The sequence below is a fragment of the Amblyomma americanum genome, chromosome 1 (genome assembly GCF_052857255.1).
Source record: "Amblyomma americanum isolate KBUSLIRL-KWMA chromosome 1, ASM5285725v1, whole genome shotgun sequence".
Taxonomy (NCBI): Eukaryota; Metazoa; Arthropoda; class Arachnida; order Ixodida; family Ixodidae; genus Amblyomma; species Amblyomma americanum.
This window is the reverse complement of record NC_135497.1, coordinates 307,079,893-307,105,878: the sequence shown is the minus strand read 5'-3', so window position 1 is coordinate 307,105,878 and position 25,986 is coordinate 307,079,893. Positions and strand designations below refer to the sequence as shown.

The 25,986-nt window shown below is 44.0% G+C and overlaps 1 pseudogene across 1 annotated transcript in view; it reads left to right on the top strand.

The window, feature by feature from the left end:
• LOC144119939 (nuclear pore complex protein Nup133-like) overlaps positions 1-25,986 on the top strand; it is a 117,097-nt pseudogene that overhangs the window by 34,124 nt on the left and 56,987 nt on the right. Inside the window, exons 17-21 of the transcript XR_013312415.1 lie at positions 6,200-6,475; positions 20,692-20,793; positions 22,713-22,832; positions 24,220-24,342; positions 24,943-25,147. The product of XR_013312415.1 is annotated as a nuclear pore complex protein Nup133-like (transcript). The remainder of the gene's footprint in view (positions 1-6,199; positions 6,476-20,691; positions 20,794-22,712; positions 22,833-24,219; positions 24,343-24,942; positions 25,148-25,986) is intronic.

Below are 25,986 nucleotides of genomic sequence, written 5' to 3'. Positions count from 1 at the left end.
AATGCTGTCTTCTCGCAATCTCTTTCGTCGACCTCAATTTGCCAGTAGCCTCTCTTGAGGTCCATCGATGAGAGATACTTGGCGTTGCAGAGGCGGTCCAGTATGTTGTCGATGCGGGGGGTAGACGTCCTTCTTTGTTATGTTGTTCAAGCGGCGGTAATCAATGCAGAATCGAAGTGCACCGTCTTTCTTTCTCACTAGAACAACTGGTGCCACCCGTGGGCTGTTTGAAGGCTGAATGACGTTGTCGCGAAGCATTTCTTCGACTTGGTCCCGGATGGCTTGTCGTTCTCGCGGTGAGACACGGTAGGAGTTTTGACAGAGAGGTCGGACGTGTTGGTCCGTTATAATGCTATGCTTGGCAATTGCCGTTTGTCAGACGTTCGGCGAAGTCGAAAAACACTTACTGTAGCTTCGAAGCAGATTGCGGATCTGGTCTTGTCTGTTCCGGTTCAGGGCTGAGTTGATGTCGAAAGTGGGCGAGTTCTCTTGGTCAGGCGAATTTTCTGCGGAGGGGTTGGAGAGGGCGAAGGAGTGTCGTACGTCGGGTATTTCGTCGGAGAAAGCAATCGTCGTTCCTCTGTTAATGTGCCGGTATTCTTCGCTGAAGTTAGTCAGCAGTACTTCGGCCTGGCCATTGCGGAAATGTGCGATGCTGATTCCTCGGTCTAGAAGCAACTGCATGTTCCTCTCGATGATGGCTTCAGCGTTAATGGCTTTCGTGGCGCCTACGGTCACGGTAACGCTTGACCGGGGGGGGGGACGCTCACTTCTTCCTCCAGGACACTCAGGGCAACGTGATTTTTCCGAGTTTTCATCGAAGCGATGGCTTCGTCCGTTGAAAGCGGGATCAGCTTGGATCACAGGTTGATGATCACCTGATGCTCATTAAGGAAATCCATACCCAAGATCACTTCGCTGGAGCATTGCGGTAGCAGAACAAAGGTCGCAGGATAGGTATGTCCTTTGACAGTCACTCGCGCTGTGCATCGTCCTGATGGCGTAATGAGGTGGCCCCCTGCGGTGCGAATTTGTGGGCCGTCCCAAGCCGTTGTGACTTTTCTCAGCTGCGCAGCGAATGTTAAATTCATCACCAAGTAATCGGCTCCTGTGTCGACTAGAGTGGTAACTTTCCGGCCGTCGATAGTCACCTCTAAGTTGGAAATCCTGGCTCTTGCATTGCATGCCGCTCTCGGCGTCAGGTCACGGCTTCGTCGCATATGCGAGTCGCGTGTGGTCGAAGCTTTTCTGAGTGGCGGTGTCGTTTTGAAGGCAGTTTGTGTCATGGTCGGGGTTGTCATTTTGTGCGGCATCGGTGCAGCGAATGCAGTTTCTTCATGCGGCGTCGCGGGTGCAGCGTCTTCATGGGGCGTGGTCGGTGGAGGATCTTTGGCGTTTCGCTCGTGAGCAACCTCGCCTCCAGAGGTTGCGGTCTTTAGTTTTTCCTACGGGGGCTGGGAGACCTTCCACGTACCGTGGCTGCGTAGCTGCGGCGTGGCGACGCAAAGTGCGAGGTTGACGGCGATGGTGAGCGCGAAAAGCGGTTTGGCGTGTACTCCTCTCGACGCAGGTAGTCATCGATTTCCTGCGGACGTTGGCCGAAGCTTGGTCATGGGGTGTTAACGGCAAATCCTCAAAGACCGATACGTCGGTACGGACAGTGACGAAGAATATGGCCGGCCTCACCGCAATGGAAGCACAACGGCCAGTTGTCGGAAGTCCTCCAGGCGTCGCATTTCCTGGGGCTTGAGCGTTGATCGTAGGCTGGGCGGGCGGGGGCAGGGAGGTGGCGTTCGGGAACAAGTTGTTCATGTCGGACAGGATGCAGGGGTTGTCGTTGGGGCTGAGGAGTCCTTACTGCAGCGGCGTAGGTCATGGCCTGGAGTTCTGTGACCGTCGGGGTGCCAAGTGCTTGTTGCACTTCTTCCCGTACCACATCCATCAGAGTCGCTGCTTGTGGCTGTGGGGAGGATGGCAGTAATTGGCGTAGCTCCTCTCGGACGATTTCGCGGATAACTTCCTGCATGCTGTCGCTGGTGGTGGCCGTCGTGTCTGAACGGATTGCACAGGCAGAGGAAGGGCAATTATACTGCCGAGCTCGGACGTTGAGGGTCTTCTCAATCGTGCAGGCTTCTTGCATGAATGAATTCCTCGACTGTTTTTGGCGGCTGGCGGACAAGGCTGCCAAAGAGTTGTTCTTTTACGCCGCGCATTAAAAACTGAACTTTCTTTTCCTCGGTCATCTCGGGGTCGGCGCGGCGAAATAGGTGCTTCATCTCCTCGACGTAACCACGGACGGGCTCATTCGGAAGCTGGATCCTAGACTCGAGGAGTCGTTCGGCTCTTTCTTTCCTCACGACACTGGTGAATACCTTCAATAGTTCTTTCTTGAATAGCTCCCATGTCGTAAGGGACGACTCGTGGTTTTCGTACCACGTGCGTGCGGAGCCATCCAATGAGAAAAAATATGTGTCCAATCTTTGCCGCATCATCCCACTTATTGAATGACGCCACGCGCTCGAATTGGTCCAACCATTCTTCGGGGTCTTCGCCTAGGGATCCATTGAAAGTTGGCGGCACCCGCGGCTGCTGCAGTATGGTCGGTATCGACATCTTCGGCAAGGTTGCGGTGCTCGTAGCAGCGTCTTTTCAATGTCTCGTCTGGTCCGGCAGGGTGCCGAACTCAGGCTCCTCTCCCTGGAGACGTCGGCTGACTCGCTGAGCTGCTGGCTCGTCCTCGGCTGCGAATCGCTGAGGGCTGGCTTCACGACTTGAAGGGGGCATCCGGAACATGGAAGGCTACCCCGCACCTCCACCAGATGTCACGTAGTAATGACGGCAGTCGAAGGAGCAATGAAGAATGAACAGACACTGCAAATATTCGCGGCAATATTGCTACATAACCTTCTGCATTGCATTTTGGTAAAATGATGTAAATAATACCATTGTAAGTGGACATAGGCTGATGATGACGATAGTAAATAATGGCCGCCTGCATGGTTGATAGGAATTTTGACCTACACTACACTGATGTTTAGATTTTTAACATGGGGATTTTCATGCATAGCTATCTACTTAAAAAATGCTTCTTGCTGCGAAGCTATGGTTTGTACATATGCTAATGCTTGGAAGTATTTTAGAGATCCTGTTCTGAATCCTATTTTATTTGCGAGGCAGTTAATTTTGGGTTATATGGAGGCAATGCAGAACTGCTTTGGTGCATAAAGCTTGCCACTGAGATATACTCCCAGCTGAATGATTGGATCAGTGCCTGTGCTTGCCTGAAGATGATGAAACACCAGCTCTATGCTTGCTGTGACACTTGTTCTGTTCTTCTCCGTGCAGATGACGGCATTTCTGTATTACAGTAGAATCTCAATTGCACAAATTTCACGGGGTCATGAAAAATATTCGTATAATCCGAAATTCGTATGTAGAATTTATGCAGATCTGTTTTCAACTGGCGGGGTGTCATTACGGCCGTGTGCCATCGCTGACTCGTGATGGCACACTGCTCGCAGCACATACCGTGCAACTGACCATCGCGACTTCAGCTGCGCGCTGCCTCTCACTACTCACGTTGTGCACCGCGTCACTGGTGATCCCTGTGTCGGCGACGTACGGGCAGCAAGTAATTGGTGGGTGCTTGAGGGTGCAGCAGTGATTTGTGCATCCGTGTTGTCTGCAGTGGGGTGGGGGGAGGGGCTGTTCGTGACATTCGAATTTATGCACATTGTGCACAACGCACTCTGGCCAGGACATTTTACGAATTCGATCATCCCAAAATTTGTATTAACCGGGATCATATCATTGAGATTCCACTGTATCCGGTTAGGCTCGTATTTCGGGTCTGGCTTTGCACACAACAGTGGTTTTTCATCAATTTCAACTAAGGCAGGCAGGAAGCGACAGCAGACTTGCTAGTAAAGAAAATATCCTGGTAAATTGCGATTTCTGTGACATTTGGCAGTAAACAAGCACATCCTACATACAGGACATGGGCGTTGGCATTTCTGTAGCATTTTCTTCCTTGTAATGTTGCACGTGCAGTCAGTTATTATGGATTGCAATGCAAGACCAATAAACATGCTATGATTGGAATTTTATTGAAATACAGTTTTGGTTTCTGAAACTGTGGAACCTGCTAGTGGACTGTTGGCAATTGGAACTCTCTTAATTCAAACAGAAGCTTTTGGCCCTGCCAATACCAAGTTTATATACTCTGCATATTTTGCCAAGTAATATAAACTTTGTGCAAGTATAAACTCGGAATATTTTAAACAAATCTTCAAGTCATTCTAGGGGCATGCAAATAGTATGTTTTTGACATTGACTTAAATATGAATGGAATAATGAAAGAACTGAATCGAATAATGATATGTGATCATTTACTACTTGTGCAAATATTCTTATAAAACTGATAATAATGTGAATCAGAGAAGTACTTGTAGTAGCGCTATAACTCTTTTAGTTAAAGGTGTAGCTGTCAAAAAATGCGGCAGCTTACTGCCGCTGTGGTGGCTCAGGGATTATGGTACTCAGCTGCTGATCCGAAAGATGCGGGGTCGATCCCGACTGCAGTGGTCACACTTCCGTGGAGGCGAAATGTTCTTGGCCTGGTACTGTACAATGTCAGTGCACATTGAAGAACTCCAGGTCGTTGAAATTATCCAAGTTGCTTTGGGACATTAAGCCCCATACAGAAAACCAAACCAAAAGATGTAGCAGTGATCTCGACGGGCAGCACGAAGTCAATATATTAACTCTGGGGCCATCATGTCTAGCACATTGGGAGATTACCTTCTTCTACTGACGGTGACGGCGAGTTAACTAGCGCCGCATCTCAGTTGATAAGAGGGATGAGAGTTATAAGCCACGGCCTCCGATATCGGGCATGAAAGCAGTGTTTGCTGAACCTGGCTGAACGCTGTCATGTCGCCCAGTCTTAGCGGCCATATGTTTGAGCATTATGAATGCTGCCACACAGATGGACCACACGGCAGCGCTGAACGCGCAGGCCAATCACAGCAGCATGCTATGCAATAAAGGAGTGGGCCGTGATTTCAAACAAGGCGTAAAATAAAATTAGGACATGCCTGATGTAAACTTTGTGTCAGTTTCTTGAAACATTTAGAAATCTTAATATTCACTATTTGATTCATTCAGCACATCTAATAGAAGAATATTTGATTTGGTATTCAAAAACTTTGAATGTTTGCACACCCCTAATTCCTTCAATTTTAAATTATTCAGAGTCGACTGTACAGCCAAGCGCAGCATGACTCCACAAGATAGGAATAAGTTATCATTACAAGTGGAGCATGTGAAAATGTTTCAGATGTGCGGTGTGCCAACTATAGACCAACACTGTGTTTGCAAAAATAGAGGGCGCTCACAGATTCCGGAGGCAACAGGGGGTTATCGTCTGTGCCATCATATACTACAGTGAACAGTTTGCCTTTGTTCGCTTACCATGGTGCTTAAGAATGCTTTTTCGTGTAGGGCTGTCTGTGCTTTAGTTTTAATGACTGTGTTAGTAAGCAAAAAAAAAAATGTAGCGCAAGTGACAACATGTTCGACTCCACAAAAAGCTTGTGTAATTTGGAGAAACACCCAGCTGACAGAGCTCCTGGGAGGGGAATGTCCGGCATCATAACACACATTTATGGAGACATTTTGAAAAGATATCAACTTTGAAATGTCATTGTACACTTTGTGACACTCTTCTTATAAGCACTTGCCAACTGTCAATGAACGGCTGCCTTGCATGGGTAAGCTGTGAAATGAGAAAAATATTTCGGGAAGTTTTGTTCACATGTGTTTCTATGGGCTGCACTCCCGGCTAGTAGCCTGAACCAGAAGGGACTCCCGCACGCAAGTATCACTGTGTTTTAAAAATACATTGCCTTGAATATGGCATTTTAAACTTTCACATTCTGATCTAGGATGTACTCTGCTTTTTCTTCACGAAGGTACAATGTCATAGGTGCAATGTTTTAAAAACTTTTGTTTACGTGAATTCCTATGGGTGTAACCCTAATTGTTAACCCTAACTGTAAGCCAAATGAGCAAGTGCTGCGTGTAAGGGCATCATGAATGTTTGTTCTCATTTCGAGAAATTTCACATACCTTGACCTGAACTCAGGTTCATTGCAATTCCCTGAAGCTTCACATCTATCTTTGCCTCTCTGCAATGCAGCTGAAGAGTCAAGAAATCGTAAACAACATCTTCCCGAGGCATGTGGAGCTATTCAGGAATTTAGATTCTGCTCTGGACACTTGCGTGTCACAATTGGGCTATTGGCTGGTGGACGACATGCCGGTCATGGATCCACGCTGGACGTAGCAACAGTCTCCAGGTGGTAGTGTTACTCTCAGCTCGGCATCACTTCTCATCCACCGCCAACTCGAAGATAAACTGCAAGCTCACCAGCTGCTTCTGAACTTTCTCAAGGCCGTTCATCTTTGGCCAAGGGTATGTTTAAGATAAGCCCATAGTTCCCCAGGATTCTGCGAAACATGGCGGATTTAAGCATTTTTTGCAGAATTGTATGTTAGTGGTCACATTCTCATTTTTGATGCTGTTGTTACAGGCATCAGTAGGAGTGACATTGTAATGGAAAAATGACTACCTTATCTGAACAAATATCATGCGATGGAGTAGTTTGAGAACTCGGGAGAATTTTAAAAGAAATATCACTGTGATTATAATGCAGTCTCAAACTTCATGCCAACCATAGCCGAGGGTCCCCCAAAACCCTTTCAGTATCTTCTTTTTTTCAGTCTTTCCATATCCGTCGCCACTTTCTCCTTTGCACTTGCAAGCCGCAGACTTTTCCCCCAATGTCTTTAAAAAGCTGGCTTCTCCTAGTGGCTTTCAAGCTTGACTGTGGAGCTAGCTGTAGTTACCTTGCAACACCTGGAAAAAAAAAAATCACACTATTTTCATACCTTGACTCCAAATACCGTATTTACTTGTGTAATTTGTGCCCTCACGTAACTTGCACACCCCTGATTCATTATCTAAAGTAATAAAAATTTTTACACATTTTATGCTCCTTGCTTCGCCGGACCACCAGCATGCTTGGCATGGCCACGTCAGACTGTGTGGCTGCAAAAGGTGTTAGTGGTGAAGGGATGCCACCACGCCACGCTCTGAGAAAAAAATTAAAAAAAAATTGCGCTAGTTGGCAATTGCATGAATAGAGTTCCAGCCCTTTCACCGTTTTGTTATATCAACCAATTTCTTAACAAAACTGCTGATTTTTTTATTCCTGATTTCAATTATTTTTGCATTAAAAAGCATTCATTCAATCTTTAAAAAATGATTGAAGCGAAGAAGAAGTCAGATTAGCATATTCAAGTTTATTATTTCTCACAATACAGAAAACCAACTTCCTGCTGGTAATGAGTGATAAAAATTAAAGAATGACCACAGCCAACAATTTCCTAACTCTTTCACTGAGTTGTGGTGACCAACAGTTGATTGCTTCAATGAGGAAGCTTTGGGACAGTGTGGTAAATTTCAAAACAAGGGATCACGCATAACAGTTTGTTGCAGCTCTCGCACCAAAAGCATTCCTTCCACCCACCAACCACCAAATTCTTTGCAACAGCAAGAGACCAAGAAACACCCACTTCACTTCCTAGTCGCTGGCACCCATTTTTTGACGCGGGAGTGCTCACACGGACAGTAGCCCTTCACCTTCTCAGCAGAGTTGCAGTTAGTTTCTTCAACCACTATTGAAATGAGCTCATCATCGAGGAAATGCTGAATATATTCAAGCAAGTCATCAGGCGAGCTTATAGTGAACGTCTTAGCGGGAACTGCCAGAAAAGGAAACCGAGGGGGTCGAGTAGGGATGTTACTGACGTCGATCTTCTTCATCCACTGACGCGCGCTCGCAAAGTTGGTTGGTTGGTTGGCCTCAAACAATGCTGGCACATACCCACTGCGGGGGAGTGGCCAAGACACAGGCGGTTACTTGCTGGATACAGGAACGTTTTGACAAGAAAAGGAATAGAAATAGTGTGTAGGCTGATGAAGGACAGAGGTCCTGTTAACTTGGAGATCGAAGGCGGGACAATGGCTTAATGTGCATAATAGTATACAACACCTGTAATGTTTCAATTTCGTACTGACTGAGAGTGGGAAAAATAAATTAGAATAGGAGTCGCTGCGTTTCTTGAAGGAAATTTTGCACAGCAGAGCGCACAGTCCTGTCGCTTCGTCCAAGCAAAGAAGCGCCAATGGAAAGAACAACCGCAGAGGACACAGACAAATCCAGTTGATGAAACGGAATTTGCAAAAGACTCTTCCTCAAATGAGAAAAGCGGTGGCAGAACAGCCGGAAGTGATCTATTGTTTCAGGTTCGGCACAAAAAGGGCACAATGGGAAAACCGCCAGGCCAGATCTGTGAAGGTAGAAATTTAGGGGGGGGGGGGGGGGGGGGGGGGGGGGGGGAATTTAGGGGGAAGAAGTTCGCTTTTGAGCTGTCCTCTTCTTCATCGGAAGAACTGCTCTGCACAACGTCATCGCTGTCGTCCTCGCTTCCTGAAACAATATGCACTCCGGTGTCTGAATCACCATCGTCTGAAGAAGATGGTGACGAAGGAAAGCGTCTTTTTCAAGAATACGGGCCAGCAATACACGTGTCGCCTCCGCCATATGCCATTTTTAAAACCCAGGTTGCCATACGAAAAAAACGTTTATGTGGTAGAAGAAAACGAAATTAACAGGTCAGTGCTGTCATCTGTCGAGCAAAAATGCCATATGCTCGTCCGAGACGCTGAAGGGAAGAACCTATTCAGCGAGGACGAGCTAGTCGTCCAAAACGGTTAAGGGGTTAACGAAGTACTTAGTTGTAAAAAATTTTTCGCTCGTGTGAGCCCTTTTCGAAGTTTTCGCAAAGGTTGAAATGCTGGTAGAGGGTAAAAAATTTTAAATGAAGTCTGAAACAGGATGCAATGGCTCATATTATTATTTTTAAATATTTCACTTGTATTGTTCTTTCATTTTCTTTGTTCATTAAGTGAACAAAAAATTGTGTCTTAAGCAATTTTTGTGTAAACTTCAGTAATAATGAAGCCACTATAAATTTTTCCTGCTTTCCCCTGTTGCTATAGTTTGTGCTAAACATATTTTTAAATTGTTAAAGGGTACTTTTTGAGAAAATTACTTTCAAAATTCCCAACAAGTGAATATTTCCTGAGATTCAGACAAATTACGGATCAAGGCTCTCCAAGTAAAAATGCTTGACATTATACACACCACCAACTTCAAAGCTTGTAGTCTAGGAATTTTATATTAGAGTAAATAGATACCTTTAGCTTAGCGCATACTGCTACCGCCGCCACTTGCCATGCCTCCCCTCTACACATGCACTGATTGGTCCCAACGAGGCAGGTGGGTGTGCTGCCCTCAGGGCAGTCTTCGCATGTGCAGTGGCAGGACGCAGTACGTGGTAAGCAGTGGCAGTAGAGGTACATGCTGTGCTAAAGGTATCTAATCTAACTTTGTTTGAGGTGAGAAAAATTTTCAAAGTTCAGAACCTGCCTTACTGGTAGGTATTGCCGAAAAGTGTGTTCACTGCAGAACACATTCATGTCGCCACCTGTTTTTCTGTCACATGTGCAGTCGAACCCACTTATATCGAACTCACAAAAAAAAACGAGTTTGATATAACATTTAGTTTGATATAAAAGTAGCAGTGAGTTTAACAACAAACAAACATTTCGAGATGGAAAAAGTTCAAAATAGTCGGGATTTTTTTATATTTTTATATCTTCATTGCCTCAGAGAGAACATAATTTTTCGATGTTATTGATAGACTCTGAACAGCTGAGACCGCAGCCTTCTGTCGACATGTAATAGCGATTAACCATGCTGAGCGTATGGAGCACATCGAAGCACATGGGCACATGTTTCTTCAAGTCCTCATTGCAATTTGCATCAGTCGTGCCTTCGTTATTTGCGACATCAGCAATAATGTGTTCGTCCGCAATCTCTTTGCAGTCTCAACGTTGTCATTCGTGGCGGAGACAAAGTCGCCTACGGCTGCCCTAGCAAATTCAGGCAGCTGGTTCCACAAATCATCAAGACTTGCGACGGCTTCATCGAGCTCATGCGAGAAAGAACTTGCTCCATCTTCTCCAAGAAAGGAGAGACCAGAATGTTGGAAGGAAATCTGTATAGTTTCATTTTTTACATCATTCCACGGCCCACTTAGCTTAGACAGTGTGCCTAGGGGGTCGGTTTTTGTGTCTCTTTCAGTCCTCAGATTCTTCAAGAGCCATTCAATCAGACATTTCCTAAAGTCAACTTTCACCACAAGGATTATCCCCTGGTCCAAGAGTTGAAGCACTAACGTTGCGTTCAGCAGCAGGAAGCGAAGTGTAATGTTGCTGGAACTAGCACTACAGCAGTGGGCACAGACGTAGCGATCTTGGCCTATCGATTTGTCGTTCCAAACCTTCAGCCACTTGTCAAAAAAGTTCGAGGGTTATCCGCTCTCTTCGATTAGACCTGTAGGTCACCAGCATTGCTGAGACAGTTGCTTTTTCCGATCACGAGTGCTCGAAGCTTTGTCGATCCATTCATGTTTGTGGCAAGCAACTTTGGATTTCTTCTCTCCTCATTCGACTCGCTTGATAATTTCCAATTTCATAGAAAAAGGGAGGTTTTGCCGTTTCGCGGTTGCCATCGCACGCATGCACGCACAGACAACGAAAACCATGTGAAATTGCCGATAGCAGCATGACGCACCGAATGTGCGAACTCATCACAGTGCGGGCACAACTGATGCAACACACTAAAAATGCATATTCTGGTTGGCTGGGTGCGCGCCCTCCGCCTACGTCTTGGAAAATTCGCGTCGTCATTGGTCTGCGCGTGCTACGTAGCACCAATAGTACCCGCAGGTCCGTGCGGGAAACCTAACCTGTGGAGATGTGCTGGCAATGTGCCAGCTTCTTGAGTAGACCGGAGTTGCTCAAAAGTTCGATCGGACCTGCGGGGAAGCTGACTCCCGGAGATACGTGAAGGGAAAGCCAGCTTCTTGAGTCACCCAGTGTTGCCCGAAGTTTGATCTGTCGGATGTGACGGCTAATTTCTGTACGATATAGCCGTACATTTTCCTATACAGTCATTTGGTATCTTTAGAGTGCTTAGAAATTATTCGATATAAGGTATAATTTGATCTGACCAAGTTCGATATTATCGGATTCAACTGTAGGTACTGTGGCTCTTAGAGAAGCGGACATGTGATGCGTTGCTTGACATCAGGTTGAATACATCGTTAAAGATCTATTTTCGTCAGTTTACATCATCTCATTTTTGGGACTGGGTGGTCAGGCAGGCCAACACAGCATCTACGTGAGCATTTTCCAGAAACAGTTAGTGGCCAACTTTGCCTCATTATGTACAGCACGGAGGCAGAAGTATCCTAGAGTCATTTCTTTTCTCCTGTTACACACAAGAATGAAAATTGCCCTTCAACAGGCTCAGGGACATTCAGATCAGTAGAGGATAACCTGGAAACTGGTGATTTCTTGATATTTGACTTCTTTGCCCTCTGTTTTCATGTCCACTCATTTTCAACTTTGCAAAATTTGAATCTTTAGTGCCAAAGTATGGCCACATAAGTATTTATGCCTTTTCTTTGCGTAAATTCTTGAGTGTTTGGGTATGAAGTGATGGCAACATGAGGCGTTGAAAGCATGGCTGGTCTGAAGTGGTATAACTGTCGCATTCTTTTGACTGCGATTAGAATGACGAATCTGAAACCCGGTTTTGTTTTTTCTTGTATTTTAAATAATGGTGCCCAGCTTGCGTCAGTTCTCTTTATATTATTTTTGGTGCTGGGAAACAGTTCCTGTAGTGATCTATTCTCGCCATGATACGGCCTCTGCAGGCTTGCTCTTGCTGTCACATGTTTCAGTGTGCCGCCAACACCGTCCTATGCACTCTTGCCATCTGAACAAGCCAAAATTTTCATTCTGCCAAAAATATAGGGTCCTTCTTGTGGTAGCAGAGATTCAAGAAGTTATTTTTGTTTTTATATTGTGATGAACCTGTTAGAGAAATGATTAATTTTGCTTACTGGGGGCAGATCTTGTTTCACTACCTCGAGCGCTGCTGTCTGCAATGTGTATATACTCAATGTTGAAAATGGTTTAAAGCAGTCCAAATAGAGCCTTGCCTGCAGCCTTCTGTGTCTGTCGACTGATAACTTGTGGAAAATGTTATAAACTGACAAGCACAGGAAAGACTACTTGTGCATGAAAGTGTAATGCCAACTCTAACCGTTGATGGAGCAGGACAAGAGCACATTTGGCTTTGAAAGAGATACTCGACGGCTGGTGCGGAGTGGGGAAGAATCAGATTCTTGCATAGCACCAAATTTCATGAACTGCTGCACTTGCAAAGTAATAAATTAGAGCCATGCACAATATCTTGTGTCTGATAACTCTCTGGTCCAGGCGATGACCTCGAAGCAGCCATGGTTTACTTCATCACACAAAAGGTAATATCGTAAAAAATGTGGTTTTGGGAGCATCAACATGCATGCTGCGAAAACAGTAATTTTATTTCCTTTTGCCATCCACAAAACAACATCCACTCGCATATAATGGCTTCAGAGTGCATATATGTGCCAGAAAAATAAGTGGGGGCACATATGTGCTCTATAGTGAAGGCACGTTTCGGCATTACCTACCAATAAGGCTGGTTGTGGACTTCAAAATTTTTTTTCTCGCCTGAAACAGTTTTCTCACATTAAAATTTCTAGATTACAAACTAAGAAGTTGGTGTATATAATGAACCATCTCATGCATTTTTATCTGTAGGGCCTTCATCCATAATTTATATCTGAATCTTATGAAAAAGTTACTTTTTGGGAACTTTGGAAGTGCTTTTCTTAAAAAGTACCCCTTATGACAATTTTAAAATATTTTAAGCATAAACTAAAGCAACAGGGCAAAGTTGGAAAAGTTACTAGTGACTTCAACATTAAGCGGAGATGGGGGTCTTCAAATGGTAAAAAAAAATTCGAAAATTTCGATTTTTCAGAAAAGTCGTATTCCGATTCAATGCACTCTGAAGTACCTGCCTCCAAAGTTTCAAGGTCACATTCAACTTCCAACTACTGTAAAATGGACGTATTTGATGCCTCCGAAGTGCTGAAATCGTCAGTTCAGAGCAAAATGCCACAGCAATTTGTGCCCTTCACTTCCCGCACCTATCTCCGATGGCTGGAAGTGTTGCTTGTTGGGCGAGTTGGTGATCCATAATAATAGAGAAGCGCGTATCAAAACAGGACAACAGGAGGAACACAGAACGACACGAGCGCTGATCCGATGGCTGCCATCTGAGTCTTAGTCAAAAGCTGGCACCTTTTCCTATCTATCGGTATTACTCGCTATTGTGAAATCCTCTTGGAACGTCCACATTTTCGCCGTCTTCTGAGGCCTCTACAGCGACCTCCAATTGATTGGCGCACACACTTCAAGTGCCATTTTCTCATTTTTGCCAACATGACAACCCTTACGGAAGCTTTGTCAAGTTTTTTATGGTGCAATTTCAGTTAATATTATGCCGTTGAATTCAGCCAGAACTTTACTATGGAGCTATGCTATCTTTTTGTGGCTGAGTCGAGCATATCAAATTTTATGAAAAATGATGTTACTTAACCATAATTAGTAATTATAGAGCTTTGACATAATTAACATTTTATATGACGATTTATCTCTATGACAATATAAATGGCATAGCTCTGCATGGCAGGTATTTGGCTACATCTCTATTTCAATCGGAACTAAAAAAATGTTGAGGGAAAGTGTCGTGATGCAACAGAAGCTTGGTTTGGGTTAGTTGGTTTAAAGTCCTTGTGTACATAGCGCTAGACAGACGAAGATGATACAGAACACAGGACAGGCACTTGACGACTCGTAAGAATTACCTAATTAGACTTGAGTTGTTTTTCATAGTATGAGAGCCAATTAAGGTATATGAAAACTGATTATATTTTTGAATACAGGCAGAAGAAATTCATATACATGCCCAATGTTACTACGATATCTCTAATAACAATAATTTTCACTTTAAGACTCGTGTCTCCGCTTAATGAAGTTTATGCTAAGAATTTCTTAAAATTTACAATTTTTGTGTCTTTAGTGAACTGAAAAAATGCAGAAAATTCTTGCATGGTTTCATTAATAGAGTCAAATGAAAGAACAATGCAAGTGAAATATTTAAAAAGATTATTTGTAATTGTGCCCTGTTTCATGCTTAATGTGAAATTTTTTTACCCTCAACCAACTTTTGATTCTTTGTGAAAACTACAAAGAGAGTGTACGTGAGCAAAAAGTTTCTTTCAAGATAAATACTTGTTCAAAACTCTATTCACGCAATTGCCAACTAGCCCACTTTTTTTTTTTTTTCAAAAGAATCGGTGGTGGTTGCTTTTGGGTCTGGGACGTTTCACGTGAAATGACCCCGTACTGGAAAGAGCTAATGGCAGTAATGGCCGCACCGCAGTGCACCGTTCTCTTAGGAATTCGAAGGTCATAATGCGCAGTATACTGTATTGGTACATATAAATCTTTTTTTTACAAAGATGACTAGGCATATGTGAATATTTGAAAATTTCGAATATTCAGTCGAATAGTAAAGTATTAGATATTCGATTCAATTTGATCCAAATGTCTGGTACTCAATATCTCGAAGTATTCGTCTTGAGCGAATAACATTTCTGAAACTCTTGCATCGTGTAGTTTTGGTTCAGCATATCTCCTTCTGGATAGCACCGCGTCGTGTGCGTTACCAAAGCCCCGACTCCGCGTCACGTGCCTGCGCTGCAGCATGTATGCTGTAGCCGGCCTGCGCATGCTCGTAGCAACAGACACGAGCAGGCAGAAGCGCAGTTTCAAAATCTTTACCTGTGGTGTGCACGTGCAGTGACCGGCACAGTGGCGTGTGTCAGTAGAGAGATTTGGCATAGTGCGGTCCGCTTTCACACGTCACCAATGTGCTGATTTGTATCGACTAGGCAGGCATGCAAATAGCTGGCCAGCGTCTGGCGTCTTATGGCATCCTCCGGGTAATCTGCACATGTGCGGTAACTCTGCGCAGAAGAGGATTGCTATAGCGGCCGCAGATCATGCTATGCTTCTGGGAAAAAAGCTTGAATTGGACACCATTTACCCAGCTTGTTCACACTGGCAGTCACTTTCCCAAATAAACAGTTGTGAGAGCAAACCTCCGGTAATCTTGGGCACACATTGGAATCTGAAACTACTGAGCCGTTTGCTGTCCGATTTGCCACTAGTCAGCCGGGCATCACATGAGGGCACCGTTCTATTGTGTTTTATCTCCATTTGCCTTTGCCTGTTGGCTTTGTGATTGTGTTGTTGCATGTTTATTACTTCGAGCTGCGCATGTGCCATCATGCTATCTCTCTGGGAACTACATAACATGGGGGGGTGGCGGGAGGGAATTTGCGTCGACTTATATTTGGAGTCTGCTTTTTTTGGCCGTCGAGGGTCGCGAGCTAGGGCAGTCAACATATAGGCGGCATTATATGGTATATATTGCACATTATAAGCTTTGTAGAGTTTTTTAGGAAGTGTTCGCGAAATCTCCATGTAATCTGCACATTCCCTTTTTGAAGCTGTAATTTAAAGAAAAAAAAGTGCACCGATTACACAAATGAGTATGCTGTAACACGTAGTGCATTCTGAAGCATTATGCGATGTCACCCGCGGAATTTTGCAGATTCTTTGTTCCCAATTTGCGGAACTTAAATTTTTGTGTTGAAAAATTAGGGGCCTTAGGTATGTGTAACTGAGAAAGAGAGCAGAGTGGATTAGGAAACACAAGCTGAAATCAAGATGAAAGGTAGTTAGGCAGGACATGTAATACGGAGAGCAGACGGTTCATTAGAATAACAAAGTTGATTCCAAGAGAAGGCAAATGTAGCAGGGGGTGGCAGAGAGTCAGCTGGGTAGATAAGGTTTGGAATTTTGGAGATTGGGTGGTTAGAACAGGCACAGAAATGTTATGTTAGTTGCAGATCAGTGGGAGGGTCCCTTGTCCTGCAATGGGACTGAGTCATGTTGACGATGATAAGGATGGGCAACTGTGTGTACATACCCTCCTTTACCAGCTTTGAAAGCATCTATCACTGTACAAGTGACCTCTTTTTCGAAGGGACTCTAGATCTGAAAACAATTTCATGTTCTTTTTTCTTTTTTGTAGAAGGTGGTTGTGGTCTGAAGGCATCATACTCCACTGTGTTTCATGCATATTTAAACACCTTTATGAGATAAAGCACCTTCAGTCATGCTCTTTTATATTTCCTACACCTTCCGTGCTACTCATGACGTCATCCTTATTGTCATTCTGTAAAACCTGATGGAAATCTTTGATATTGTTAGTAAAGCATTAAAGCCTCAAACTGGCTAAGCTGACTTGCCATTGATTAAACCAGCAGGCTCAAACTAATGTGGCAAAAATGGCATGCCATCTATTATTACATCTTGGGTAGTTTGCCTGTGTTGATAACATTTCCTGGGTTTGCCTGTTTTGTTGCACCTTAAATTAAGCACAAGCTCTAGGGCAGTACCGAATGGTTGAAAAGCTTCCTATACAGCTTTATTGGGATCTTCTAGTAATGAGTTATTATTTCCCAATTTTAGTTTCATTGAACACCACATAGCTACTTTCAGAATTTAGCAAAGTGGTTTTCTGCTGCACATTGATATAACCAAGTTCTTGAACATTGCATATAGATGTTGTGAATTTGTGTGGCAAGCATATTAAATAAAACATTAGGAGAGATAAGCCTGTCATTACTACCACTCTTCCTAGCATGTGTGAATGTCACACATAAAGATAATGGCTGACAGGTGCACAGCAGTTGACTGGAATGTGCTGCTACTACTGTGCCATCTGTACTGCACGGGTGCTGTCTGCATGGAGTCTGTTGTGGAATGCATTGAAGGAAATAAACAGAGGCCTTCATGCAATTTTGCTTGAAAGAGTGATAGCATGTACAGCCTTTTTCAGAAGTTGAGAGCCAGACGGGTTTGCTTGTAAGCTGTGTAGCAGGGCTGCAGGGCATCTGTCCAAGTCGTTACCTTCAGAGAGGGCAGGACCAGAGTTCCTCTTACCTTCGAGCGATTTAAACGCTGTTGGTGTTTACGAGCCAGATGTCGTGGCCCAGAACCAGACCAACCTGAGCTCTAAACTTTTGACAAAGGCTCTTCGTCAAGCTTGTCATTGCTGTAAGATGCAGTAGCCTCCGGAATGGTTCGTGACATGCTGATCGAGGCTTAGGAGGCGGATAGAATGGTACTAACACGGACGTCTCTTGAGCTGCTCTACGCAGTCGCCATCTGAAGATCCCCAATGGCTACCAACCTGCTCCTTCAGGAGCAGGCAGAGAAACTGGTTGCGGCCATGCAGCTGCACTCATTGCAAGCCCAGTGGGTTAACGGCTTGTTACAAGTGCGTGAAGGTGCCTTAGTGTTCTGCCAAACATCATAGCTAGTGACAATAGTTGGAGGCTCACTAGTTGGTGTGACGTCTGAATAAATGAGATTCTTGCACAGCTGTAGCATATGGCAAACATAGAGAGAGGAGCACAACACAAGAGCTCGAATTGAGCTCACTTGTAGCTCTAGTATAACATCATATAAGGGGAGAATGAACAAATATCTACATAACATTGGTGCTTGTGCCATCATGCCACTTATTGGGCCAACTGACTAGGAAGCTCAGCTCTCTGTTAAGCATGTTACTAGCTTTAGTTGATACCCACCTAATGTCTGTCAGAAAAAGGAAAGACATCTGGTGAAAGGGGAAAGCAAAGAATTCTTGCCATACTGGTTGAGCGCCTTGGAAACTCGTGTGTTGTCAGTTGTTCATTCTCCACTATTTATATTGTCTACATTCGCTGTGGTCGGTGCTTGCACAAGAATTTCAAACCACATGTACTGCAGTGTGCCTTCTTTAGAATGGAGGCGAAATACTAGAGACCGTGTGCTGTGCGATGTCAGTGCACGTTAAAGAACCCCAGGTGGTCGAAATTTCCGGAGCCCTCCACTACGGCGTCCCTCATAGCCTGAGTCGCTTTGGGACGTTAAACGTCCATAAACCAAACCTTTATTTATTCACTTATTTATACAAAACACCCTTAAAGGCCCTTAATATGAGGGTAATTACATAGGGGGGGGTGCACAGGCAAGTAATCAAAAGAAAGAAATAAATAAGCCAAAAATTCAAGAAACTACAAACAAAAACAGATAAAAGCATATGAATCCTTGGAATAAAAATACAAAACCGACATAATTAAACATTGAAGCATAAATGGCAAGAAACAGAAACATTAACAAAGCAGCAGACAGTAAAGCTAATACAAGTTATACAATGTCTATCCACAACGGCATGAAAATAAAAGAACGAGAATCATCAATAACAGAAATAAAAGACAAAAACCTAATGCACTGTTAAGTTCACAATGTACTGAAAGATGTTACGCAGAAGTAGTGGCAGATATTAGTTTATAAAATTTCTCCGGATCAGTGGTGGTAGCAACATCTGAAGGGAGAGCGTTCCAGTTGGTTATAGTGCCTGGAATGAATGAATGTGCATAGTTAGATGTACGGTATGACAAGCGCTTAACTTTAAACAGATGGTCGCGGCGGTCAAAAACGGAGGAAGGCAAAAAAAAAAGTCATTACGAAGCGTTGAGTGATGATACAGTTTATGAAAAAGTGATAAGCGTGCTACTTCAGGACGGAGATATAGATCTTGCAGATCAGCGCGTTTCTTCAGGGCTGTGATGCTGGAATGACGTGAATAATCGGAGTAGATGAAATGAGCGGCACGATTATGCAATGATTCGATGTTATTTATTAAATATTCTTGATGAGGGTCCCAAATAGCCAAAGCATATTCAATTTTAGGTCGAATAAGAGTGGTGTAAGCACGTAAACGGAGGCGAGAGGGAGCATGCTTTAATTTATGCTTTAAGAGGCCTAATGACCGATTAGCAGATGCAAGAATAAGGTTAATGTGGTGGTTCCATGTTAGGTGCGAATGAACGTGAAGACCGAAGTATTTATACGTGGTTACCAACTCAACTGGAGTGCTATTTAAAGAATACGCTGTTTGAAATCGAGACATTCGGTTAGTAAAAGACATAAATTTTGTTTTGGAAAGGTTAAGTTGCATAAGCCAAGTAGAGCACCATGCTGTTGTCTCGAGGTCGGATTGTAAGGCTAGGCGATCTTCGTTAGTATAAATTTTGCGATAAATTACACAATCGTCGGCAAAAAGTCTGATTTGGGAAGAAATGGAGTTAGGTAAATTGCTAATAAATATAAAAAAGTGAGGGGCCAAGCACGATTCCTTGTGGGACGCCAGAATGTACTTGGCTGAGAGACGAATTATGGTTATTGACACTGCTAAACTGAAACCTAGAACAAAGAAAATCTTTAACTCATGCAATAACAAGAGGGTGAATATTAAGAAGTGGTAATTTGGTTAATAACCGGTTACGAGGTACCCTGTCGAACGCTTTGGAAAAATCAAGAAATGTGGAGTCGACATGAATTCCAGCATCAACAGATGAATGAAATTCGTGGATGAAACCAGCAAGCTGCGTTTTGCACGAGTACCCTTTACGGAAGCCATGTTGGTATTCAAAGATGATGTTGTGTTGTTCTAAAAAGTTAAAAACTTGCGAATGAATCACGTGTTCAATGAGTTTGCAAATCGTGCTAGTTAATGAAATCAGTCGATAATTGAGTAGCAGAGAACGATCACCGGACTTGAAAATAGGCACGACCTTAGCTAGGCGCCAGTCACGGGAAACCAAACCACATGAAAGGATTGCGAAAAAATAGCGGACAAGATGCGATGGGTACCTTCAGATGAGTTTTTGAGTATTTTGTTATTAAAACCAAGGTGATCAGACACTGATGTCATTTTAAGTTTCCTTAGTAAAGATAAGATACTAGTCTCGCTAATAACTATTTCGGACATTGAGGTATTAGAATGATTCGTAGTAGCAGGGACTAAATAAACCTCTTCTCGGGTGAAGACTGATGTGACTGCGTCGTTAAGAACTTGTGCGCATTCAGCCACAGGAACGCTGCCTCCTTTAGTTATATCAGGATGATTCGAAGGGTTGATCATCTGCCAGAACTTACAAGGGTTATTCTTTAACAATGATGGTAAATCGTGGGTGAAGAAATGGTGGCGAGCGGATTTAAGCGCCGTCTGATATTTTTTATCGCACTTTTTGTATTGTTGCCAGGAATCAGAGTGCCTGTTTTTGTCGGTCTGTCTGTAAAGACGCTTTTTCTTATTATTCAGGCGGCGCAGGTGTCTATTAAACCAGGGCGCGGTGTTAGTGTGTGGTATACTGATAACAGGTATAAATCTGTCGATAAGTGCAGCAAGTTTGTTGCTGAAAAGGTTCCAGTTGTCCTCCACTGAACGTGTTAAGAAACCAAGAAGGAAGTCCTCAGCAAAAACTGTCATCTCAGCGTTATTTTTGTAAGATGACGTGAGCTTTCAGGGACAGTGTGTTCACACATATACTATACTGCTTTGATTCATAGCCTTCATTTGTGTCTCTGCATTTTCATTTTTGGTTCCATACTATTATTGATACTGGGATCAGACATGTAATCCAGGCACGCAGTGTTTCTACTCCTGGGGGACTGACAGCAGCGCACCATATCCACCGAAAGGGGAAGAAAAGCCTTGTCATATTCCTCGTTCTGTAGACTGACACATTATGTAGCAGCAGCATATTAGGGCAGGCAGTTTACCTTTCTGCTCTTAATGTCATGGGAAAATGCATCTTGTGAAATACTTTTCCCTTCCCTGTGCAAAGTCTGCAGGAACTTGGCACAGCTTCTGGAAGTGCATAAGTATCTAGTTCCCAATGTGCTATGATGTGTGTGTTCAACCGTGTTTAAGGACCCTCATCTCAAAAAGCCATTGAAGTGCAACTTCCTTGGATATAATTGTTGTATTTTACTGTGACATCAGTTATCTCTTTCTTTACTGAGGGAAAACAGGCAATTTCAGGGTAGTGTGCATAAAATTTTTTTCACCCTTTTATTTAAAAATTTTTCTTTATTGCAGCACATCACAGTGTAGCTAACGATATGCTGTGTGCTTTGTATCTCTTCAGTGATACAAAGAGAACAATATATGTTCCTTGCAAAAAAAAGAAATCTTTGCTGAAATTTCAGACTTGCACAAGAAGTCACTAAGATATTAAACACTCCTTTCGCAAATTAAAAGAACAAGAAATCTACAATGTACCTACATTTTGTGCTTTACTGTATTGTAAGTGAGTATTCAGAGTTACAGAGCTCTTCATACTAAACTTTCTGGTCAGCAAAAAAAAATTGCTCACGTGCAGTGCTTTGGGCGACTCCACAGTGCAGTGCTAAGGTGGACGTTGAGCCATCTTGCAGAAAATGGTGTCCGCTATGGTGCTGGTCGCACAGAGCCATTTAGAACATGCTCGGCACCTTCAGAGAGGCTCGGAAAGTAGTGATTTTTCTGGGCAGTGGTGAAAACGAAAGTTACAGACAGACACCTGTTGATAGTCGGGGCTGAGTGGCACAATCATTTCCGTCCGAACTAACTTAAGGCAAATGGACTTCATTTTTTCACACAAGGCTATTGCTTCCACCTACAGGGTCGAGTGTCGATGCTGCAAAATCGCTAGAACGGTGTCGTTGCTGAGCAAGTGAGTGCCAGACGAGGACGCCACCTTGGGTGCCATACTTGTCGCAATCGCAGTGTTGACAGGTTTCATGCAAGTTTAAAAATACTCCCTCATACGGCTGATAAAAAAAAAAACAATTCTGAAACCGAAGTACAGCTCTTCTGCAACATACTGAATGGCATTACTTGTCCAGAAGCAACCTGGATTGCTCAAAATGGGGAATTTTGTGCCATAGTTCAAATTGAACGATCCTGATAGGCATGGTAAGGAAAGAGTTAAAGGCAAGTTTCACAGTTCAGCATTGTCGGCATAACATGAAGGAGCATGAGGAGAAAAAGGGAGCGGCGCTCGGTGTGCATCATGGATTCGTGACGGCCTCTGTGCTCAATGGCTCAAGCTAATGCTTGTGCCGTTCACTGTGTCACATATTTGTGGTGGCCTCTGTGCGTAGTAGTGTGGTCTAGTGTTTGTGCCATTCGCACAAGGCACGGTCTGAGTGGTCACGCCTAATCACGCCAAGGTCACAACTAGAAGAAAGAAAAGAAAGATTACAGAAATAAATACTGAAAATACATCTAGCACTGCAAACAGCTGTCGCAGAATGTCGCGGTGCACAAACATGGTAGCAATAGTTTTTTTTATCATTCTTAGCTGTGCCTTCTATTTGTGATTGCTTTGCAAGCTAGCAGTCTCATCATCAGCGCAGGTTGATTACCGCATGGTACACTGCAGTTTTTCTGTGCAATGTTTTTATCCTCTTCACTGTGCTGTTGATGCTACCGTCTTGGTTGCTTTGGGTGCTTATTCTAGTTGTTTGGTCACTTTTTTTTATGGTTTGACATTTTTGTGTTTGGCTTTTGTTGGAGATAATGTCATGAAGTGATTACATGCAGGTAATCAGGGCTGTTTCACATTTACTGTGATATGTTGGTTCTTTTTCACCCTCTTTTCTCCAGGTGTCTGAGCTCGACAAAATCTTTCCTGCAGTTGTTGAAGAAGAGGAGGATCAGTTGAAGATGGGGCTATCTCTCAGGGATGAATTTGCACTAATCACCAACGTGAATGCTATCTTTGTGGTAGGTTCAGTTCATTGTTTGTGCATGACAGTCTGTTGCAAGTTGCTTTACTGCAATGCATCTTGGCGTGGACTTAGTCATAATTTGATACGGTATTGTCGCAACAAGAATGCAGAAAAGCGAACTAAACGCATTGAAAGAAAGCAACTCAGCAAGGGTGATAGCAATGCATGCACTTGCCAGTCGTTAGAACCAAAAGCTGGGGCTGTTGGCTGTGCTTTATTTAAACCGTAGTTGGCACTTCCTAGACAGTATGCTTTGAGCACACCCAACTTTTTACTCGGATTTAAAAAAAAAAATGCATATTTCATATTTTGTTCTCTATGCTGCGCCAGACCAGCAGCATGTACTATGCAGGTGTGTGCAAGGCAGGTTTGTGAAGGTGAAGGTCAGCGCAGCCGCATCGCCGTGTGCGGTTGCAAAGTGTGTGAGGGTCGAGGGCACGAATTATGGACCGTTTACCTGGCTCACTCGCGCTGTCAGTCACTTTCTGAGATGACCAGTTGCGCGCATGCCAGAATCCGAAACTAGAGAACCGTTTGCTGTTTGGTTTGCCGCTAGTCGGCCGGGCCGCACGCTAGAGTGCTGTGTTATCGCACCCGTTATCTCCTTTGCCTCCCATTGCTGGCTTCGCGATTGTATCATTGCGCTTTTATTGCTTTGAGCTGCACACGTACCATCCCGCCATCCCGCGGGGGACTACATAACATGGGGCGCGTCGGGAGGGGGTATGTGCGTTATATTTGGAGTCAAGTTCTTTTTGTTCTTTTGGCCAGCAAGGGATGCAAGATGTGGGCTTGGTCTGCGTATAGGTGGCAATATACAGTATATATTGCACGTTATGACTTTTGTAACGTTTTTTAAGGCGCATTCAAAAAATTTTCGCGTAATTTGCGCACCCTCCTTTTGAAGGCTTAATTTAAAGAAACAAAGTGCGCAAATTTTGCGAGTAGGTATAGTAATTGTCGCAGACTGTCCCGAGCACCGCCAAATTGACTGTGTGACATCAGTCATTAGGGATTTAGTCTTGTCTCGTCTAGCGAGCCCACGTGACACAACTGACCTTGCATGGCAAACAGAAAACACTAAGGCGCCATGCTGGTGGCAGTGAACAAAATGCACCATTTAAAAAGTGGGCGTATTGAAATCTTACAACAGTGTAATGTATAGTTTCCTTTTCAAGTCCAATACACTAGCAGTCTCTGCGTAGCTCCAGCTACCAGGAGAATAGCCTGCTTGGCTGTCCTCTAGACTCTTGCCCCGAGCTGCCAGAAGCAACTGAGATTGTGCAAAAATGGGTCTCCAGTTTGTTTCTCCACTCAAAACAGAATCGAATTCAACTGAATGAAAACAACATCCAGTGTCCTCACTGTTCCACCTTTTTCAGTGGGTGCTGCAAGACGTGTGCCCGTTCAGGGACAGAGAACAGCTTGCTTATGAATGTGCCCGAGAAACTTCTCTGGAGTTTCGGCCCTGGACAACAATCCTTTGCGATATCATTTGCAAGCCGGTATGTGTGTGTACGTGCTTTCTTGTGCTCATGACTTTGTGTAGTGGCTGCATTTGCTGCAGCCTCTGTTGCAATTGACTGGGGTATCATTAAGGGACAGGAAAAGATCAGTGGGGTTTAGGGAACAGGCACAAGTTTACAATATCGTAGCTGAAATTTAGACGAGGAAATGGACATGGGCCGGATGTCTAATGCAATGAGCAGATAGATTGTTGTCTGTTAGGGTGGCGGAGTAGATTCTAAGGGAAGGAAAATGGAGCAGGGGATGGCTGAGGGTCGGGTAGGACTGAAAGTCAAGTAGAGCTCAGATTAGGTGGGGCACAAGAAATTGTATAGCATTTGGACAGATCTTTGCCCTACTGCTGATATAATTTTTCTGATGACAGTGAGGGCTGTGCATTTCAAGTGGAAGTTCTTGTACATTCACTGTTTTTACTGTTGACAGCTCTAGTTTTCGCTGCGTCTGAACATGGTTGCTCTTCAATTCTGAAATGCACTAGGGTACTTGGTACACAAGTCAGTGAGGTTGTCATGCTTATGAAATGATAATTTAATACTCACTGACTTCCAGACTTTCGCTTTTTCATGTCTTGATTGCAGCGTGCCTTGGCGACCACAAACGCAATTGGGGTGGCGGAGAATGCCATTTCGCGTGGGCGGGTGTTCCGGCAGCTCACTGATCTGGCTGACCTGGTTCTCAATGGCCACAAGGTCCAGTTGGACTCACTGACACACAACCAGGCCGCCTACGAGGCACTCAAGCTGCATTACCAGCAGGACAGATGGCGCCTCACTGCTCCTCTCAGTGGGTACTCTTTAGTGCTGTTCATCTCATTTCGGAGTTTTACCACATTGAATCCTCTTTCAAATGTGGTAGCATTTCACTTCAGTCCCTGAAAATTTCACAACTTTTAATGTGTGTCGCCCTACTTCTTGGATGGAAGAGAGAGGGTGAAATGGTGAAGAAACAAGAAGCGTGGCATGCATGCTTGTCTAAGTACACCAGTGCCAGTCTTAGCTGGGTATTAATGAAGGTTGTGTCAGAACGCTAGGTATTCTTCGGTACTCCACAGACCTTCTTGTAATTCCACAACAATGGCTGCAGATTATTTCAATATAGTCACATTAAATGTGAAGGTCATTAGAAAGCGTAACCATACAACTGCAGAAGTTTGTTTCGGCAACAGAATTAAATAATAAACTGAATAGTATTTGCATTATTGATAGCTTCATGTTTGAATGCTGGGACCTATGGCCATGAGGTCAAACCCTGGCTGTTGCAACCACATTTCGCTGGAGGCATAATGCAGAAACGCCCACAGATGTTGTAGGCACAGTTTAGAACCCGAAGTGGTTGAAATTTATCTAGAACCATCTACTATGATATCCCTCGTAGTCCACATGCAGCTTCAGGATGTTAAACTTCAGATACCGTTCTTTATCGTAGGTATTGCTGGGATGTCTTAGGGGAACTATGTGGGAATCAATGTCACCACTCATTAGCAGCATATGTTGCACACACAATATACCATATTTACACGATTGTAAGTCGACTCGAATGTAAGTCGACCGCCCAAATCACATTTCTGAAAAATAATAAAAAAACTTCCGAGGTTGTTTAAGCTTGGCCTTGAATAGTTAAAC